Source organism: Petaurus breviceps, unplaced genomic scaffold (assembly GCF_028583685.1).
Source record: "Petaurus breviceps papuanus isolate PSGF00001 unplaced genomic scaffold, PetGlider_PUasm1.0 77, whole genome shotgun sequence".
NCBI classification, from domain to species: domain Eukaryota; kingdom Metazoa; phylum Chordata; class Mammalia; order Diprotodontia; family Petauridae; genus Petaurus; species Petaurus breviceps.
In genome coordinates this window covers 21774770-21796019 of record NW_027186492.1, presented here as the reverse complement: position 1 = coordinate 21796019, position 21250 = coordinate 21774770, and the positions used below count along the sequence as shown (strand labels likewise).

Below are 21250 nucleotides of genomic sequence, written 5' to 3'. Positions count from 1 at the left end.
ACTAAAAATAGCACTTTGTTTATAAGTTCTGACAAGACACCAGAGTGTTCTCTCATAAGCACTTTGTCCATAGCTTTCCTATGAATTTATATTCCCATTTGCTAGAGCAATGATATGTGCTCCTTTCATATCTCTCCTAACAGATCAGAAGTCCCTTGAGGACAGGCTCTATCATTTCTTTTCATCTTTGTATCTCCCTCAGTGCCTAGCAAAATGCTTTGCACATATAAGGGCTTAAAGTTTGCTGAACAGTTGATAGATTGATATTTTATAAAATTCATAAAATGCAGTTTTTTGGCCACTCTTCAACTGATGGCCAACCACTTAGTCTCAGTTTATTTTTAGCTGAGATAACAAAAGTACAGCTACAATATCTGGTATAAATACAAAGCCATATTCTGTTTTTGAATTCCTTGGTGTATGTGCCCAACAATGGAATCTCTGGATCAAGAGCTGTTAACTATTTAAAGACTTTTCTAATATAATTCTAAAACTTATCTAGAAAGGCTGGGTCAGTTCATAGTTCCACTAATCATGAATTCATGGTCCCACCTTGCCACAATCCCTCCAAAATTGAATACTTTCAGTCTTTTGGCATTTTTCACTAGTTTTACAGGGACAGGGTAGAACTGAAGGGAGAAACTTCAGAAGTGTTCTAATTCATATTTTGTGTGTGTGTGTATGTGATTTGACTAGTATTTCATATGGTTGCTGATAATTTGCATTTCTTCTTTTGAAAACCATTTGCTCATATCCTGTAAGTAAATATCTACTGGGGGCCAGCTAAGTACATGGAGTAGTAATGTAATAGAATACTATTGCACCTTAGGATACAATTCCAATGAAAGATAGTAAGGTTAAAATACGCTCAAGCATTAAGAACCAGGAAAACAATGCACACAATGACAACAATAATAGAAATGAAAAGAACATTCAAAGGCCAGTCTTAGTCCAGAATAGCGAATGAAACACACTTTCCTCTTCTTGGTAGAAAGGAGAGGAGAAACCACAGAAGCAAAGACTACACTTTGTATACACACACACACTTTATTGTTGTTTTGTTAGTAGGTTTTTCCTTAAAAATTTTCTTCTTGTTTTAAGGGAGGATTCAATGGGGAGGAATATATCAGAAAATAACTTTGGTGTAAAAAGTAATCTCATGGACATTACAAAAACAGGCAGGGAGTCCAATTAGGCCCTCCAGCTAGACTTTGTCAACCTCTGGCATATTGGATAAAGAACTATACTTAAAAATCAAGAGGATCTGGATTCAAATCCTGGCCCTGGTACATACTAGCACTTAACCTCAAACTGCCCCAGATAACGTTCTAAAATGTTAAGCTATAAATGACTTACTAAACTGCATTAGTGGAAGGAATTTCCACACCCTTGTATCAATGAAATCCTCAAAATAAAAATGAAAAAGCATACAAAGTAAAACATGTCAATAAAACTTCTAAAAAATAAAAGATTACATATACGATGGGTGGCAGAGAAATGTCCATTTAACTATACCTTTATTTCACAAAGAAAAAAAAAAACTTGCTAAGATTTAAAAGGACATACCCTTTAAGGAAGCTAACAAGATGTTGACATTTGCTGGACACTCTTTGGCAGATTTGCTCTTGAAGTTTACAATTACCTACCAAACCTCTCTGGGTACTGTTGTTTGATCAATGTTGCTTAATGTTTCTTCTGTATGTGTTTCAAAAATATGAAATTAGCATCAGTCTGGGTATCAGTTCTGCCTCCTTGTATGTAATAGTTTCCACTGATTCATGATTTAACAAAAATATTTAAGACTTCTGAGTTTGTTTCCTTTCTTTAGCCACAAACCTTTGTATTACTTTTTCAACTGGACAATTTCTGTTAAGTAGCATATACCCACAGGTACCAGAAAATACCTGGTAGTACAAGAATTTCCCCCTTTCTCCTTCCCTTTTTCACCTCTCCTGGACTTAGCAGTTTCTTGCACAAATTTAGAACTGAAAGGGACCTTGGAGATTATGCAGTGCCTCTTCAAAAACTTTTTACAGAAGAGCAAAGAAATGAAGGCCCTCAGGAGAAGAGTCTTCCAAAACCTTCCATTCACCCAGAATCACAACAATGGAGTCATCTTCGTCTCCTCCATCTCTCTTCACTAAACACACGCAATAGGTTAGTGAATTTTGTCTATTTTACCTCCACAATATCTGTCACAACAGCCATAACCTAGTTCAGGCCCTTATCATCTCTTAACTATATTATACCAATAGTTTATTAATTGGCTATGCTGTGTTAAGCTACTCCCCACTCCATCCCCCACAAAATCAAAGTAATTTTCATCAAACCCAGGTATGACCATGTCACTCCTCTATTCAATAAACTCCAATGGCTCTCTATTAATTAGCTCTAGGATTCAAGACAAATTCTGGCTATCTCTAACCTATCTTTCCAACCTTATTATATATTACTCTAAGGTCCATAAAGACTGGCTTTTTTTTTTTAAAGCAATTGGGGTTAAGTAACTTGCTCAAGGTTACACAGCCCGTTATTTCTGGGTGTGGTGCTAAGTATCTGAGCCCAGATTTGATCCCCAGGTCATCCCGACACTGGAACCGGTGCTCTTACTCACTGAGCCACCTGGCTGCCCCTAAGCAATTGGGGTTAAGTAACTTGCTCAAGATTACATGGCCAGGTGTTTCTGGGTGGGTGCTAAGTGTCTGAGCCCGGATTCAATCCCCAGGTCATCCTGACACTGGAGACGGTGCTCTTATTCACTGTGCTACCTGGCCGCCCCAAGACTGGCCTTCTTGCAGGCCCTCACACACAGCATTCCATCTCTCAATTCTGTGGCTTTACTGAAGCTGTCCCCCACTCCTGTAATTTCCTCTTCACCTTTGTATCTTAGAATTTTTAGTTTCTTTCCAAGCTTAGCTCATGTAATCCCCCTATGTGAGGTCTTCCCTGATCCCAACTGATGTGGCTTCCTCAAAAATATACTGTAAAATATATACATGTATGTGTGTGTATGTGCAAGCATGTGCATACACATATAAAAGGGCTGACAATGAGACATAGTCCTCAGTTGAATGTCAGGACCCCATCCAACTGGGAGAGCTTATTTCTGATTAAAGAGTAAAGAGAATCTAATCTATGTGAATTCAGACCCATTGAGTTCAACTTAAGTGGTATGAGTGGAGATGAATCTCTTTGTCCAAGAGCACTGACTCAAAGATAGTTCCCAGACCCTTGTTAGAAAAGCCCTACTTCTCATTATAACATTCATTCTCTAATGGTTAACCAATCAGAGTTGGTTGCCAACGTTATTTATTTAAACATTCAAGGACCTCCATGCTGGGTCTTTCTTACCAACAGAACCACTGACCTGAATTTATTGATTATCTGTTAGCCTAATTAATAAACTAATTATCAATTACCCAGAAACTCTGTCTCTCAGACTTTTTATTCATCACATAGTGGAACAACAATGTGGACAAAGGAGCATAGTTCAAGAGAGATATTAGGGCTACATAGTCTAATTTACAAACGAACCAATTTTATCATTCTCTAATTAGTGTTTAATTGCTCACTGGTTAATGTAATCTTTATTAAAAACTCAGTGCTCTTTTGCCTTTCTTATTTGTATCTCATTGCTTAGCAGAGTGCCCGGCATCGTAGATACTTCAAAATATTTAATGAATTAAAGAAGAAAATAAAAACTTCAATGCTATATCCCTAGATTGTATATAAAGACAACATTGGCAGTTTGCAAATGCTTACCTTAATGCCCTAGTCTATATAATATAGACACAGAATTTGCTTCTGGGTCTTAATTTCTGGATTTTTTTTTCTATTTGTTTTAAATAGATCCTGTTACAGAGATAGGACAGAATAATCAGAAACTTGGAATAATTGAAATGAAGAAAATAAATTAAAGTTCCCTTTTAATGCTATGTCCATTGTAAATCTTGTCTCTACTTACCTGGAACAGAAATTTAAGATCTAGTGCATACAAATACCAAACCCTAGCAGTTCTGGAAAAGTCAGGCAGCGAAGTACTATTGTCATTGATTCATAGGAAAGAAATTGTACCCCTTTGCCTTTCAAAACTTATTTTATTGACTATTCCCTTCCTGCTATATTTTAAAGAAGGAACATTAGCCTCAACTCCCAACCCTTCCTTTTACATCATAGCTATTTATTTGTTGTCCTAATCTACTTTCTATCAAGAGAGTCCTTTGTTCTTTGCTGCTGCCTTTTCCAATTCAACAAATATTTAAGTGCCTACTATGTGCAAGGCATTAGAATGATGTGCTACATGCTGGGAACAAAAGACAAAACTGAAATGCTCCTTTGCTTAAATAACTTTCAGTCTATTGAGGGGACTGGGCAGGGAGAAGAATTGTTAAGCTGTTTTAAGATACAGAAAAGATGAGCAAGAGAGAGCTGCCAGTCAATGACTTCTATTTTCTCAGTATGGGGCAAGTCTTTGGTGCAAAGGAGAGGGAAAAGAAGTGGTGTGGAAAACTTCATGATAGAAGTTTGGAATAGCCATTGTGGAAAATATGATAGAATCAATTAGGCAAGAGACATCTTACTAGGGGCAGTTAAATGACACAAGAGACAGAGCACGGGACTTAAGGGTCAGAAAGGCCTGAGTACAAATGCTACCTCAGACACTTAACTAGTTGTGTGATCTTGCACAAGTCATTTAACCATTCTCAGTCTCAGTTTCCTTCTTTTTGAAATGGGAATAAATAATAGCATTTATCTCACAGGATTGTTGGGAGGATAAAGTGAGACAATATTTGTAAAGAAAACTGCAAACTTTAAAAGTACTGTATGCATACTAGTTATTATTGCTACTTTATGAACCTAGATGAAATGAGAGAATGCATTTGTAGAGGATTCAGACTGTGTGAAGCAACATGACTTCCTCTTGCTCCTCTCTACTTGTTCAAGCTAGGAGGAACACAAACCATCTAAAAAATCTTTTCTCTAATTCCTGGTTGAAAGCCTATATATTATATATATATATATATATATATATATATATATATATTATATATCACATTTGTTTAAGAAAGGGTTTAAGAATGTTTAAGAAATGCCAGCAAGATAAATGAAACTCCCTTCCCCCAGAGGGAGTAGAGACATGTAAAAATATCTAGAACAACTGATGAGTTCATAAATACAACTTCTGCAACCAAAGGAATTCTACCAACTTGTACTGCATGTTTTTGTATGTAAACATGTCACTGGAGAAGGAAATGGAAGACCACTCCAAAATCTTTGCCAAAAGAGTCAGATAAAACTGAACAATTGAACAATAATAAAAACATATGTGTATGAATGGATAGATAGATGGATAGATGAACTATTCATTATTGGCATATTGAAGTTATCTGAGATCTGCCTATCCTACATTGCATTTACAAAAGAGTCTACCTTTTCTTTTCCTTAGCATCAAACCTTATCACCTTTAATTCCTAATATGTGTTGCAATATGGATTACAATATGCCATAGTAAAATTGGGACCCACAAGTGGTGGGAAGATAGGAATATTTTCCTTGTATTTTTCAATAGTAATTTGCATGCTACTAATAAACCCTATAGTGAGATCAGAGATGGTAGTTGTTGTTGAGTAATTCCAATTGTGTCCAACTCTTTGTGACCACATTTTGAGGGTTTACTTGGCAAAGATACCAGAGTGGTTTTCCATTTCCTTCTCCAGCTCATGTTTACAGATGAGGAACTGAAGCAAAGTGAAGGGACTCATCCAGTATCATACAGCTAGTAAGTTTCTGAGGCCAGATTTAAACTAAAGGAGGTGAGTCTTTTTGATTCCAAGCACTGTGCCACCCAACTGCCTTTAAGATTAGAGGCAAGTGTAACTGTTTTATGTGAGTACTAGAATTGTATTAGCATACCATTCTTCAAGATCTACCTCAAATACAAATTCCATAAAGCCTTTCTTGACCTCCACCCTCTCATACATGATCTTTTCTTCCTCAAACTTGCCAGAGGATTTTGTTTGTACTTACTTTACTTATTCATGTACTATCTTCTACTTTGTTCAAGTTAATGTACCTGTCTTATCTCCCCCAACTAGATTGTAAGCTCCTTTAATGTAGGAACTTATATCTTATTTACCCTTGTAATCTCCTTGATCTATTGCCATCTTCTACTCATAGTAGGCCCTTAATAAAATAAATATTAAAGCTGAATTGTTGATGTACTTTGAAGATCCATTTGTGGTTGCTATTTGCAGGAAGGAGAGCAGGCTTAGGAAATCAGAAGTCACCCATATCTAAGCCTGCCCCTTCCTCCTTCTTCTGCCTTTGATACTAGATAGATTTTTTTTTTTGCTTTTTGGAGGGGAGAAGGCTGGACAATTGGGGTTAAGTGACTTGCCCAAGGTCACATCAATAGTAAGTGTGTTAAGTGTCTGAGGCCGAATTTGAACTCAGGTCCTCCTGACTCCAGTGCTAGTGCTCGATTCACTGTGCCACCTAGCGCTAGAAAGATCTTAATTCAGTTCAGCTTTCAATATGTTGGATGCTGAGAATTTGTTGGTATTTCCTGGATAATATCATAGGTGAACCCTTTCTTAAACAAATGTGATATATAAAAATCAATACATCACACAAGGTAAATTCAAAAGGATAGTGGTGGTAGTTGTTTTAAATAGCAAGACCATGACCTATTAATCACCTGTTGCCAAGTCATTGATTCTATCTCAACATCTCTTACTTCTGTCCTTTCTTTCTGCTCATACCACAACAAACTTGATTCAGGTCCTTATCACTTCTCTTATCAACTATTTTAACATGGATCTCCCTGCATTCAGCATTTCTCATTTTTAATTTGTCTTCCACACAGTTGTCAAAATTATATTCCCACAGCACAAGTGAATATAACCAGTCGCACCTTCTCCTTTATTACCTCATTTCTAGTATAAATTAGTCTGTAATTTGAAGTCCTTCACAATTTGGTTTCAGACCAAATTTCTAGGCTGATTACATCTCTCTCTACTTCATCAGAATATGCCCATTGGCTTTTCCCCATTCACAACATCCTATCTGCTGCCTCTGTGCCTTGTCCCTCACACCTGGAATGCCTCCACCCCCTTCTCCCCAGCCATCTTTACCTCCAGAACACTGAACTCCCTTCAAGGCTCAATGGCTACTTCCTTCAACAGATCTTTCCTGATTTCTCCTCTTGCTGGTGCTTCCTCTCAATTGCTCTGTATTTATTTTAACTGTATCCTGCATTTTTCTTCTTTGGCCATTTCAGTTTTGTCTTTGTGACCTCATTTGGGGTATTGTTGGTGAAGACCCTGGAGTAGTTTGCCATTTCCTTCTCCAGCTCATTTTATACATGAATTAACTGAGGCAGACGGGGTTAGTGACTTGCCTAGTGTCACAAAGCAAGTAAGTGAGGCCAGATTTGAACTTAGAAAGATAAGTCTTTCTGACCTCAGACCAGGCATTCTATCCACTGTGCCACCTAACTGCCATGATATCCTGCATTTCTTTATTCACAAATGTGAAATTATGGCCAAAGTATATATGCAGTGCCCTGGTGACACCAAGTGAGGGGACCATACTCTGACTAGCTAGCAACTGAAAGAGAGGAACCTCAAAAATTCTCCAATCTGATGATATAACTCAATCATTGTGGTTCCACTTGCAACAAAAAGTAAATAGTTCCGATTTTTAAAGAATAAGAACAAAGTCAGGGAAACAGCATTGAGCACTTAAGCTGCCTAGGAGTTAATGAATAAACTTGCAAAGCAAATTACCTTAAATGGGTTACATCTCCAAAGCTTACTATAAAGATTGATGACAAGGAATCACAACTGCGTGAAAACAGGACATTGTAACTTCCTTTTAGCTAAACACTTCAATATTTCAAGGAGCTAGTATTTCATCCAGTGGACCTATTCTGCTATTCCTGCAGACTGTAATCTAAAAGAAAAAAAAAATTATCACTTGCTATTTAATGTCTTGGTGAGGAATTTTCTCCTAATTTGGCCAAGCTGATACTTCCAAGGCAAACACATATTCACTGGGGATTGTATTTTTTAAATCTTTTCAGTGTGGCAGGACTTGTGATCATCTTGAATCACCTCCAGGCCACAATAAGGATTTTCAGCAGGGCTTTGGAGATTACCCAAACAGAAAAGGGGAAATGAACCTGTCTCAATAACAACTTTCTAATATGTATGAAATTTGTCAATACTCTTATGATATGCACATACATTTTCATTTCTCTGTTGTCCAAAGGCCAATAAAGAAATATGTATTACTGGAGCTTATGAAACTGTGCTTAACACACTAAGGGAGGAACAAATCATTCCAGGTGTCTCAGTAAAAAAAAAACGAAAAAAAAAAACAGAAACTACAGCTACTATGGAAATACTTGCATAGGAAGTGTCTTGACCAAGCAACTAAGACATTTTTTTTTTGTCTTTTTGGAGGAGGGAAGACAGGGCAATTGGGGTTAAGTGATTTACCCAAGGTCACACTGCCAGTAAGTGTTAAGTGCCTGAGGCCAAATTCGAACTCAGGCCTCCTGACTCCAGGGCCAGTTCATTGTACCAGTATTCATTGTACCACCTAGGTGCCCCCTACAACTAAGACATTATACTTTATTCCCTTTCTCCTCTTCATGCTGTCCTTCCTCACTCCAGCCTCTTGCAACCTGAGATTCTTTCAAGGCTCAGCTCAAGTATCACCTTTAAATGAGGCCCTGCTCTTCCCTTATTGTTACTGCTTTCTCCCTTCCCAAGATTACTCTCTGTGGGTGTGTGTATGTGCGCACATGTGGACACACACACGTACTCATGTGCATGTTTATTAGGAGAGCATCTTCTCAAAGTAGAGAGAATCAGCAGAGAATAAAACCAGTGTAAAGAATGTTTAGCAAAAGATCCAAGGAAGCTAAGGCATCCCAAGGGTGTTTAAAGACAAAAATGAAAGGAAGACAACACATGGAGGCAAAGTGGAAAAGATCTATAAAAAATTACTATATATATATCAAGGGCAGGGAAAAATCTGGACTTTTAACATCACTATCAGAGGTGTGCTTAAGCAGTTGAACTAGATGAAATGTAGACAGAGGCTATCCATGTTGCAGGAGACATTCCTATGAGGGATCAGTATGCAAGGTGTCTGAAAGGAATAATGCTCAAAGTGTGTGGGGGAGGGGAGAGGAGGACAAATCTCATATCTTATTAAGACCCACACCACCAAAAAAAGCATCTGTGAAAATATTGTTAACTATTAACTAATATACCTACTCCCCAACTAACATAAAATCCTTATTTCAGTTATCTGTACATAAATGAAGATTATTAATAGGAATGAGCAGTCTTTAGAGTATGTAAGAGGCCAGAAGGCTTACTGATCATAGGTTATAAAGCAGTTATCTAATATATAGATCACAGGACAAGAAGACTAGAGTTTCAATCCTGCCTCAGACACTGAAGAGCAAAGTCACAACCTCTATCTTCTCATCTATAAAATGAGGATCTTAAAGGGCAAAACAAATGTTAGCTATTATTAGCTAATGTTAGAACAAGCATTTAGTAAACATTTACTTAGAGAGTAGCTATGAGGCAATAGGGAAGGGGAAGGCACAAAGCAGCTGGAGAAATCAGAAAGACCTGCTGCAAAAGGTAGGATTTAAATTGAGTCCTGGAGGTGCAAACTGATCCAACCACTCTGGAGATCAATTTGTAACTATGCCCAAAGGGCAATCAAAATGTGCACACCCTTTGATCCAGCAGTACCACTATTAAGTCTGTATTTCAAAGAGGTTATTAAAAAAAGAAAAAAGACCTACATGTGCAAAAATATTTAGAGAAGTTCTTTTTGTGGTAGAAAAGAATTGGAAATTAAGGGGATGCCCATCAATCGAGGAATGGCTGAGCAAGTTGTGATATATGAATGTAATGGAATACTACTGTGCTTTAAGAAATGTCAAGCAGGATGATTTCAGAAAAATCTGCAAAGGTTTACATGAACTGATGCAAAGTGAAGTGAGCATATTGTACACAGTGACAACATGTAATTGGAAAAAAATAAAATACTATTTTAAAAAAACTGTGTCCTCAGAGATGGAAAGCTGAGGAAAACTGAGAGGTGGAAATGAAGAGAGAGATCATTACAAACTTGAGGGTCAGCCAATGCAAAGGCATAGAGATGAGAGGTAGGATGTTATGAGTGAAGAACAGCAAGTAGGTCAGTAGAACTAGAAGGAAGTAGGTAGAAGGAAGTAAATTTTAAGAAACATGGAAAGGTAGACATGGACTAGACTGCAAAGAGCTTTAAATATGAAGCATCTTACTTTATACTTGATCCTAGAGATAAAAGGTACCCAGATGGAGTTTATTAAGTAGGGGAATGATCTGGTCAGACTTATGCTTTAGAAAAATCACTTTGGCAACTAGGTGGATTAGAGTGAGAAGAGGCAAGATGAGAACAATTTGAAGGCTATTGCAATAGCCCTGGAAAGAAGGGAAAGGTGACAATTACCTTAACTAGGAGGGTAGTTGTGTGAATGGAAAGAAGGGGTCATATTACTAGAGGTGTGGCAAAGTTAGCGATGACAAGATTTGGCAATTAATTGGATATATGGGGTGAGTAACCATTAGAGTCAAGGATGACATTAAAGTTGGGAGTACAATTGGGCAAAGTTGTAAAAATGGGGAAATTTGGAAGGAAAGAAAATGAGTTCTGTTTTAGATATATGCAGTTTGAGATACCTACAGGGAATCCAGTTCAAGGTGGTTATAAGATAGAGGATGATGTCAGACTGTATAGCTCAGGAAAGTGACTAAGGATGTGTATATATGTATATATGTACATTATATGTATGTGTGCATATATACATGTTATATGTATATGTGTATATTACATATACATTTCTATGTGTGAGTATACATATATATTGGAAACATCTTTACAATGATGATAATTGAAGTCATGGAATTTGATGAAATCAACAAATGAGATAATAAAAAGGAAAAGAGCAGACAATTCAGGACAGAGACTTGGGGGAGATCCAGGGTTAATGAGCTTGACCTGGAGGAAGATAAGGCAAAGAAAAAACATTTGATTCAGTAAAGCAAAATACCACCTTAAAGGATTTTTGTCAGCAAAGTGGTTCCTATCCATGTATCAACATCATTTAACATTCCTTACAAGACTTAGAAGAAATAACAGTATTCAACAATCTTCTAATCACAAGCAAGTAAAGCATAAAATAAGGAGATATATTCTTTTCCAAAAGTGTTCACCACTCTGATAGAAGAGATCCAACATGGATTCTGGTTGAAGAAAGTTTCTGTGTAGAAGATGAAGGGGAGAAGGGAAAGGCGATAAACATTTATAAAGTTCTTACTATGTGCCAAGCACTATGTTAAATGCTTTACAAATACTATCTCATTTGATAAAGTACTCCAGATGCTCCTATTTATAGATCACATTTTGCTGGTTACATCAAGTGTTGGAATGTTTCAGTCTCTGGAAAAAACCTGTAACCACTCAAAAGAATTTGGCTTGTTCCTCTGTACAGGAAAGACCAGTGGATGAAGAGTGTGTGTTCCCCATTGTTAAAGGAAGCCTAGAGAGTTTGTTCATCAGTATAGACAATACAAATGGACAAGTAGGTCCTAGAATGTAATCTCTTAAGAAAAAGAATTAAACTACCCTAGTGTATGTGGAGGGGAACATTGAACTAAAATTCCTCATTACCCAGGGGTTGGGGAAGAATTTCGATTTGTTTCATTTTTACATCAACTTTAAATAATTGCTTATCTAAATCTTAATGTCTTTTAACATTGATCCAGTTTGTGCAGCTTGAGGGAAAGAAATGGAATCTTGCTTTGCAAAGACAGGAGAAAATATTCACTAGGCACAGGCTGGACTGCAGTCAAAAAGAAAAGATTTTTTTTCCCCTTAAGCTTTGGGAGGTAGATGGAGTACATATGAGCTCTAAGATACCCAAGACTCACAGAGATACCCCTTGACTGTGAACCACTACCATCTCCCATGTAGCAAGAGGAGGGAAACAGCTGTTTTAACCTGAAAGGCATTGCATGGGCCCATCCTACTACAGAGCCTAGCCCAAGTCGGGTAGAGAAAACTTCCAAGTATTGCTAAGAGCTAGAGGGTTTTGACCATTCAGGTGACAGCATTAATGTGTCTCAATGCATGAAAGAGTGAGTTGGGGGTTTATAGGGCCTCTGCCTTAGCTCACAAGCTCCGCCTGGAGAATAGATTGATCTGCTCCACTCCCTTCCAGTATAATGCAAGCTCCTTTGAGAGTCAAGACATAGTCTGAATTTATCTCCAGCGCATAGCACTGTGCCCTGTAAAACAGCAGGCCCTTAATGCTTGTTAAATGGAGAATCATGCTAATACTCTTTGCTTTTATGTTTCCAAATATGATTTGTAAGCTGTACTTACTCTCTAGCTCCAAACAAAGACACACATAGAGTTGTTTAACTTTAAACTCGCCCTGTAAAGTCCTTGTGACTCAATAAGAAGAATCTTTATGGCAGGAGGAGTATTTTGTGGTAATAAATGCTATGGGGGGGGAGGTTCTAGAAACTGGGAGGGTGGGGGGGCAAAACACTTGTACTTGTGTTATGCATTTATCATGCTCTGCTTTGTAATAGGGTTATTTGTGTACATGATCTATTTCCTCTATTAAATGTTAAGCTCCTTAAGGGCAGGGACCTTGTCATATTTATCTTTATATCTCTTTGAGTGCTTAGCAGAGTTCACTATAACTTTGTTGAATTGAACCAAGACACATATATAACTGTCTACTATTTTCTATGATGTTTTAAAAGATTTTCTGCCCACTTCCATAAACCTGATTTCCTACCATTTGGGAAGTCTACCTGGTAACCATTTATATCAAGCAATTAACAATTTCTTTTGGGCAAGACAATGAATGCCAATGTTACTTATTTACTTCCTTGCACTACTTGGAAGGAGGGCAAAGAGAAGGTAAGCTGAGAAAATTTATATTTTTTTGGTTCTTGCTGAAAATACTGCTCTCCAAAACAGGAAAGATAATTAGTAAATTTAGAATTTAGGGTGCTATTTACATTTCTACTGTCAACATTAATTATTTATTAGCTTATTAAGGCTTTTCTTCTTTTGTTTGTTGGCCAAGTCTGGTTCTCTGGTATGAAATACAAGAGAACAAAATTTAAAAAAAAAATGCTTCTTTTACCTAGGTCCTAAGAGCCTAATCCAAGCAAACAATGTTTACATAAAAGAATGACCATTGAAAATAAGTGGAAATAGAACCATAACCAATGGATTCTATAATTATTACTCCAATAAAAGGTTGCACTTAGGCATAACATATACATTCTATGATCCATGTATGGATACATACACTGTTACAGAAGTTGGGGAAAACATTCATGAATTTCCATGAATACAGGGTTGATCTTGAACTAGAAGAAGGGACACTGGAGGACAACTTCTTCATTGAGAAGATGGGGAAACTGAGACCCTAAGAGTCTTGCACAAAATCACAGCGGTAGTTAGTGATAGAAGTAGTACTGGAACCCTGGATCCTCCAACTCCAATCTAGTGTGCTCTTGCTGCTGTAGTTAAAGATGTAAAGGTAAGAAGGATAAAGTTGTTCCATTGCTTAAATAACTCAGATACTAACCACAAGCTCCTTGCCTCTGTTGCTATTTTTTTTCTATCTCTCCCCCCCTCTCCCCCAGTTAACTATGTTTCACCCTAAATTAATGCTATCATTTTCAGTCACTGATGCTGCATTCCTCCTCAGCCTCTGGGACATGATGTGTTTCTGAAATGGACGAGAACAGAACAGGCAGTAATATTTTTCATGTTATCTATAATTGCCAACAGTTCCTCATGTTTATGATCAAACTCCTTTAAAAACCCTTGCCGTTGTATCATACAAATCTTGACTTTCAGGTACTTACTTTTCCTTCCAGCTAATCTATAGAGCAAAACTGAAAAAGTTTCTTTAAGTATAGTATTTCTCAATTTTTTTTTCCTGCCCAAAAGGCATTTTAAAAGGCCATTTATTTTCCAAATGACTACTAATATGGTTCTTTTCCTCCTCTTCGTCCCCCTCCTCTTTCTCTTTTTTCTTAACTACAACCTGCCTTTAGCTACTCTTCTTCCTTCATTAAGTACATGGCTGCTGGTATTCTCCTTCAGGGTAACAGCACGAATGTCAAACATCTTTGTTTTGGGCTTAAATTTCCTTTTTATAACCTTTTCTTTCCTCCCTCTCCCTTAGGTGGGCTGTATTAATGATTAGAGTGAAATATTCTTTCATCTTTAACAAAGGGCAATTCCCCCTGCCCCCAACTTCCAGATAGCATAGAATCAATCAGTGATTTAATTCTCATTAATCTTAGTTTACTGCTTGGACAGCCCATGAATTATGATCAGTTCTTGTTATAACTCTGGACACAGAGAAAATTATTGGGGGAGGGGCAATGGGAAGGGGTGATGAATTTGAACACAGTTGTACCATGAGATGTCTTACCTATTGAAAGAGAAATATTTCCGGGATTTGCAATAATCAGTCTATAAGTAATGTAATAATCATCAAGCCTCGCATATAAATTTGTCTATGAGAGACAGATCTAATCTGTAAAATGTATATCCTTAAGGACAGGAAAATTTTTAAATGAATATACTCTATGTAACTGACTATATCCAGATATAATGCACATTATCTGGTAGGGCCATTCTGGGGAAGAGCAAAGTCACATGGGGAGGAGGCTTATTATGGTATCATAGAAGATATTAACTCACCTCATCATTAACCTTTGCATTTGTTAGTGTTTCTAAACAACCAAGGCATCTAGCATTTTCCCCCAACTCTACTTTCAGGCATATGGCATGTTGTTCATTTGCAATTTTAATGGCATTCCTAACTCATAAAACCATTATTTCTTCTTCTGCTAGCTTATTAGTCTATTAACAACCCCACACTGTGAAAACAAATTGGAATCAGGTAACCTGCCCAGCTTTTGACACCACTTTTCAGCTCTTTAACAATCTCTTCAGATACTGTTTAAATCTAAATATAGAAGCAAAGACTACCCAGCTGAAATAATTTAGTATCTCTGTGATTAAAGCAAAAACGTGCAATCATAATAAGCTCAGAGCCTCCAAGCCAGGCTCAGACTGTCATATCTGATCATTGTTCATTTTGATCTATCAGTTCCAAAGTTACAAGAGACTATGAGAGGCTCACGTATTAAAAGACATCAAGCTGAGAAAAAAAGGAATCCAAATGTTTTATAAGATCCCTTCTGCAAACTTGCTCATTTCTCCCTCTTCACTGCCAGCAGTGCTTGCCCTCAGGGCTCCTGCTTCCTTCCTAAGCAGCCTCCTTTTTTAACATCCTGCCCAGGACAGAATAAACAGGACTCTCACTCTAGCATGCATGAAGAGCAAAAGCATAGCAAGGGGATCCACAGAATGCATTTTTTTCTGTGAGTTATATTCATAATGTTACATCAAAAGGAGGACAATTATAAAATCCTAAAAACCACGTTATTACAAAATTTTATTTTTGAAAATATATAGATAGGAAAATGACAAATGTTGAAGGGGAGATAAAAATAGGGACACTAATATACTGTGGAGTTGTGACCTGATCCAACCATTCTAGAGAACAATTTGAAACTGTGCCCAAAGGGTCAGAAAACTGTGCACATACACACCTTCGATCCAGCAATTCAACTACTAGGTGTGTACCCCAAAGAGATTGAAGGAAAAGAACCTATATGTACAAAAATATTTATAGCAGTTCATTTTGTGGTAGCAAAGAATTTGAAATTGAGGGGATGCCCATCAATTAGGGAATGGCTGAATAAGTGAGGAAACACTATTGTGCTGTAAGAAATGATGAGCAGGATGCTTTCAGAAAAACCTAAGAAGACTTAAATGAACTGATGTAAAGTGAAATAAGTAGAACCAGAACAATATTGTACACAGTAAAAGCAATATTATATGATGATATATGAATGACTAAGCTATTCTTAGCAATACAATGTTCCAAGACAATTCCAAAGGACTTAAGATGAAAAATGCTATCTACCTCCAAAGAAAGAACCAATACAGTTTGGATATGAATATTGGATAGAATCCAATTTACTCGAGAGTCAAGACTTCACCCTATGTCACTAGTCTTCTTCAAAAATGAAGAACAAAGGGGGTGGCTAGGTGGCACATTGAGTGAGAGCACTGGCCCCGGATAGGGAGGACCCAGGATCGGTTCCAGCCTCAGATACTTAACACCAACAGACAAAAAAAAAAAAACTGACCGTGTTGGGTAAGTTACTTAACCCTAATTGCTTTAAAAAAACAAAATGAAGGACAAAGAACAATCTATTAGCAACCAAGAGCTCGATATTCTAATATAATCATAAATGCAGTATCTTTTATGTTCCCTAAAATGTGGAATCAACATATTCACAAATTATAGACAACTGTCAAGATTCAGTTTTCTCCTTGACCAAATATTCTCTTTGAGTCAATTTTCCTACTTATAAATTTGAGAAGAACTTTTATAGCCTCCCTGTGTATTACGGCTTTCTCATTCCTAAGAATCACTTTCTAACCCTTTCAGCAAATACCAACTCAATTTTCCTAGTTATAAATATGTGACAAATTGTTGTAGCCTCCCTATAAATAAACATTTGAAAGACAAATGTTTGTCAGGATCTGTGAGCTCCCAGAAGGAAAACAAGCATTAATTCTGACATTTTCCCTCAAATGCAATCCAGATATTGGATAAAAGTGTGGAATTTCATGGGGTCAACAGATGACATTATAAAAATATCAGGTACAAAATTTAGCTCAGCAAGTAAGAGAAGTACAACCTGAAATTTATCGCTCATGTTTTTTATCATCATGTTTTTAAGCTTCTAAAGGAAGTTCTCCCTACTGTAAGGAAGAACCAACAAACATTTATTAAGTACTTATCATGTTTTGCCAAGTTCTGGACACAGGAAGCTTTGGAGACATAAAGAAAAAGTAAAGTCTTTGCTGCCCTCAGAAGCTTAAATTCAAATAGAGGAAAAAATATGCAAATCAAATAGAACGTAACCTTGGAGGGAAAGGCATTAGCTAGGGATTACCAGGAAAGATCTCAGGTAGAAGATAGCCCTTAACATGAGTACTGAATGAAACTAGGAGACAGAAATGTGGTGGGAATATGTCCCAGGCATAGAGGATAGAACATAGAAGATAGCCAACAGAAAGGTAACAGAAGTGGGGAATTGTTGTAAGTGAACAAGGAGGCCAGGATAGCTGGATTGTAGAGAGCAGAAACAGGTGTGATATAAAAGACAACAGTCCAATTAGATTCCCATGTACCCATCCTGGGCATTCTTTGCAATATCTCTATTCTCTCTGTACAGATTAAGGGAACCCCAAAGCAAGTACTTCCACTACCTTTTCTTCACCTTTTCAAAGGTCAAAATCAAGAAACAGAGGTAAAAAGTCTCGACTCTCAAGGAGCATACATCCAAACAAAGGAGACAACATGTAATTAATTAGGTACATACAAGATATATACACAATGGATGGCGACTAAAATCAGAGGAGAAAGCTCTAGCTTCTGGGAGACCAAAAGGGGCAAAGGGAAGTGGGAAAGGCCTCTTGTTGAAAACATGAACTCTGTCCTGAAGGAAACCATGGAGAATTAAGAGACTGAGTGAGAAGGTATGGTACAAAACTGGGCAATCAGGTGAGAAGTATGTAGTTAGGAGATGAGAGTGTCCTGGATGAGGAAAAATTTGGCTAGTAGAGCTGAATCATAATGGGAGTGCAGAGGAATAAAATCTAAGAGTACTGGGAAGGTAGGAAAGGGCCAGGTTATGAAGAGCTTTAAAAAACCAGAGTACATTATATTTTGTCCTGTCTCCAGGAGTTCAAGGAAAAGATTGTTAGACACAGTGTCATAAAATAGAAATACAACAAAGGATGGCCAATTATAATCTATTTGGGAGTTAGGTTCCATGTGAGAACACTCCCATGGAAATTAATGAACTTTCTAATCTCTTGACCTTAATTTGCAGATGGTGTTTCTATGTTTATTCTCCCTAAAAACTCACACTCAGACCTAGAAAAAAGATCAGGAAAAAAAGAATCTGATTTTTCACAAACATCTGTTATAATTCCAGGTGCACAAAGGTCTCATAAATAAAGAATTATGAAACTTTTGAAAAATGATGCTCACAGTATCTCCTAAGTCAGAAGGGATCTCTGAGGCTATAGAGTCCTATCTGTAGTTGAACAAAACTTCCTTGTATAACCTACGTGACAAATGGTTATCTAGAGTCCTCCAGTGACTGGGCACTTACTCTACTAAGGTAGCCCATTTCTCTTTTGGATAGCTCTAATTGTTAGGAAGCTTTTTTATATGTCAAAACTAAGACTGCCTCTGTAGAATTTCTTTCCATTGTAGGATTTGGATTCAGATGATTTGGTTCAAATTCTAACTGCACCACTTCCTTTCTGCACAAAATCACAATATCTTCTCAATCCTTCAGCCTCCTTTTCCATTCTTTATAAATCCATAACTAGTCGGTCAGGCCATCAATGACCATTTACTATTTACTAAATGCTTACTAAGTGCCAGGCGCTATGCCAGCCTCTAGGGATTCAAAGAAATGCAAAAATACTCCTGCTTGAAGTATCTTCCCATAATAGGGGGGCAACATGTAAATAACTAAATACATTGAATATACAGAGTAAATGAAAAGAATCTGAAAGAATAAAACATTAGCAACTGGATCTGGAAAAGTCCCTTGCAGAAGAAGGTAGGATTTGAGCCTAGGAGTAAACAGACAAAAATCAATCTCTTTCCAGTTTTTCATTGAGACAACAACTACTATAAGCCTCCATATGAGGAAAAAAAATAAATAGCCAAAAAAAAATTAAAATATACAGGTAGTCATCCAGTAGTCAATAAACATTTATTAAGTGCCTGCTCTATGTCAGGTAAGAAATGAGGACATATTTAAAATTATTTTATTAAAATATTTTTAAAAGCACTATCTCTCCCACATGCAAATTCTATATTTGAACTATCTACCTATCCTTAAGTTAAAATAAGCTTAAATGGAGGCTGAATTTGTAAATGTTCCCTCTCATACACTGTTACATAGTCTTATAACCATAGTATTCCCTTTTTTAAGACAGTAAATTTTTCTGCCTTTTATTAGAAACGGCAGAAACTTTAAGTTGCAGTTTACAGGGCTAAGAAACTCTTGTGCCCACATTTGCAGTTTCTGCACATTTTAATGTTGAACTTCCAAAGCAACCAATATGGATTTGTCTTTTTTCCCATTTAAATTTACAGTACTAGGATATATAGTACAGGCTGAATTTCTTTAAGTTAAGTATTACATCAGCAACAAAATTTTACATATTTACAAGAAGATCATACTAATTTTACATGGACTGAAGAGAGTGAAGTTTTCTTCACTGTACAAGTGGTATTTATTGCCATGGCACTCCCTTATTCAATGAACTCCAGCTGCTTCTAGGATGAACTCTCTTTAAGCTTTTAAAGTCCTTCACAGCCTGGCCACAACTCTTTCCAGCCTTATTGCATAACACTCCTCCACTGTCTGTAATCTAACCAAAGTGGTAGTCTTAATCTCCAGTCTTTGTGATTTTGCACTAGCCATTACTTCATAGAATCTATCTCTTCCTCCAAGAACCAGTTTAGGAATCACCTTCTACAAGAAACTCTTCCTAATCCTGACAACAGCTGGCTCCTTTCCTCCCAAACCACCTTGTATTTAACTACTTGGTATTTGTTTTCTTTATTTTTCTATTCTGTACAGATATGCATATATGCATGTATGTATTTATCTACTCCAATAGACTGTTGTTTGTTGAAGGTAAGATACTTTTGTTTTTTGTGTTTGTATTCCCAGTGCCTAGTTGCCAAGAAAATAGTAGGTGTTTAAAAACATGGATAGATAGATTTTCTTAATATTCTATACTGTTCAATGAATTAGAAGGACAATTTTTTTTAAGTCACAATGTAACATGTCTCTTTGTCTTTCCTATCTTGTAAAATTTTGGTTTGGCAAAAATGGTAGCACTCATTCATTCAACCAGTAAGTGCCTACTATATGCAAAGCACTTTGCTAGGCACTGAAGCCAAGCAGAACCACCTGCCTCCTAGAGAAGTACTTTGGAATAGCAACCTGTGAACCCTTGGGCATGGCTTTACTAACTTACATGGAGAGAAGAACTCTGTGACTTTGGAGAGCAAGAATCAAATAACTAAAAAGAATATCAGACCTTTCACTTTCCTACAAACATTTCACAAGGAACAGCCAGTTTAATTCCCTTTGATTTTGAGACCTAGTATGCTTCTTATACTATAGATCTAATCCACACCATGAAACAAAATCCACTTTAGGTTATGACACAGTCTCTGGACTATTAATCAAACTGTTCAGAATCACTAAGCCTGATGTAAATCATAACTTGTCCATATATGAAAAGCTGTCTTTTAAGAATCACTGGTGATTTGCTGGCTGAATTTCTAGTTTGTAAAGAAAAAAAATCACTTTTCCCTTAAATAATAAATCATACCTTTGTTTTGCTAAAAATGAAATCTCATCTATCTAACAACAGTATTTTCCCATTGATTCTATATGACTGCAAATCATAGGATAGCCCGATCTCCAAGAAATTAAAATTATAGATCATCCAATGGACAATGGCAACATCTAAAGCATTGGAGAAAAGGAGACTACCTGTATTTAAATTCCACTTCTTATACATACTGGCTGTGTGGCCCTAAGAAAGTTACTTAAAATCTCCAGGATGTAGGCTAAGTTGCTGAGAAGGTCCTCAACTTGAATTGGTAGATGGGGTTTCCTCACTTGGGAAATTCCTATATGAATGAAATCATAGTTCCTTATCCCTATGGCACTCCTGAGCTCCTAGCACACACGCGCACACACACACACACACACACACACACACACACACACACAACCCCTACATTCTTAACTAGCAACCCTGTACCTAGTTAGGGGATATCTTTTTGTGGGGTTGTCTGTGTACTATGCAAGCAGTACAGAAATAACAAAAGAACTTCTCCAGCATTTGCACTGGTCAGATCAGAGCTATGGATTGTTTCATGTTGTGGTTTCAGTGAGTCTTGAGTTAAGTATAGTTAAAAGATCAACTCCTAACATTTATT

At 37.0% G+C, this 21250-nt stretch overlaps 1 protein-coding gene across 6 annotated transcripts in view; it reads right to left on the bottom strand.

The window, feature by feature from the left end:
- STXBP6 (syntaxin binding protein 6) overlaps positions 1 to 21250 on the bottom strand; it is a 357548-nt gene that overhangs the window by 163085 nt on the left and 173213 nt on the right. The gene's annotated exons all lie outside the window — the stretch shown is intronic.